Genomic DNA, 1,407 nt, shown 5'->3' with positions numbered 1-1,407 from the left:
CTGGTGTCCCTGCGTCGAAATTGGAGCGTAAAGCCAGGTGCAATTATTTTTCCATTTGAGAGCAAGGAGAAACCAGGCTTCCAGGAAGGATATATCATTGAAGAGATATGTGGAAAAACACCTTGAGGATTGATTCTAAACCACGTTTGCTATGTTTCAGTCGATATTATGGAGTTAATTTGGAAAAAAGTTCGCGTTTTGAGGGCTGAATTTTCGTTTTTTTTTTTTTTTTTTTTGGTAGCCAAATGTGATGTACAAAACGGAGCTATTTCTAATACACAAAGAATCTTTTTGGAAAAACTGAGCATCTGCTATCTAACTGAGAGTCTCCTCATTGAAAACATCAGAAGTTCTTCAAAGGTAATTTATTTTATTTGAAGGCTTTACTTGTTTTTGTGATAGTTGCCTGCTAAATGCTAACGCTAATGCTAACGCTAAATGCTACGCTAGCTAGCTACTGTTACACAAATGATTGTTTTCCTATGGTTGAAAAGCATATTTTGAAAATCTGAGATGACAGTGTTGTTAACAAAAGGCTAAGCTTGAGAGATAGCATATTTATTTCATTTCATTTGCGATTTTCATGAATAGTTAACGTTGCGTTATGGTAATGAGCTTAGGTCTATAAATAGAATCCCGGATCCGGGTTTGGTCGTCGCAACAGGTTAAGAAGTACACCATGCTCAACCATCTGATCAACAAGACACTCTTCTTTAAGAAGTACACCATGCTCAACCATCAGATCAACAAGACGCTCTTCTTTAAGAAGTACACCATGCTCAACCATCCGATCAACCAGACACTCTTCTTTAAGAAGTACACCATGCTCAACCATCCGATCTACAAGACACTCTTCTTTAAGAAGTACACCATGCTCAACCATCTGATCAACAAGACGCTCTTCTTTAAGAAGTACACCATGCTCAACCATCAGATCAACAAGACGCTCTTCTTTAAGAAGTACACCATGCTCAACCATCAGATCAACAAGACGCTCTTCTTTAAGAAGTACACCATGCTCAACCATCAGATCTACAAGACACTCTTCTTTAAGAAGTACACCATGCTCAACCATCTGATCAACAAGACGCTCTTCTTTAAGAAGTACACCATGCTCAACCATCAGATCAACAAGACGCTCTTCTTTAAGAAGTACACCATGCTCAACCATCCGATCAACCAGACACTCTTCTTTAAGAAGTACACCATGCTCAACCATCCGATCTACAAGACACTCTTCTTTAAGAAGTACACCATGCTCAACCATCTGATCAACAAGACGCTCTTCTTTAAGAAGTACACCATGCTCAACCATCAGATCAACAAGACGCTCTTCTTTAAGAAGTACACCATGCTCAACCATCAGATCAACAAGACGCTCTTCTTTAAGAAGTACACCATGCTCAA

This window comes from Oncorhynchus clarkii, chromosome 15 (assembly GCF_045791955.1).
Source record: "Oncorhynchus clarkii lewisi isolate Uvic-CL-2024 chromosome 15, UVic_Ocla_1.0, whole genome shotgun sequence".
Classification (NCBI taxonomy): domain Eukaryota; kingdom Metazoa; phylum Chordata; class Actinopteri; order Salmoniformes; family Salmonidae; genus Oncorhynchus; species Oncorhynchus clarkii.
The sequence above is the reverse complement of the archived record's forward strand: the minus strand, read 5'-3'. Positions refer to the sequence as shown.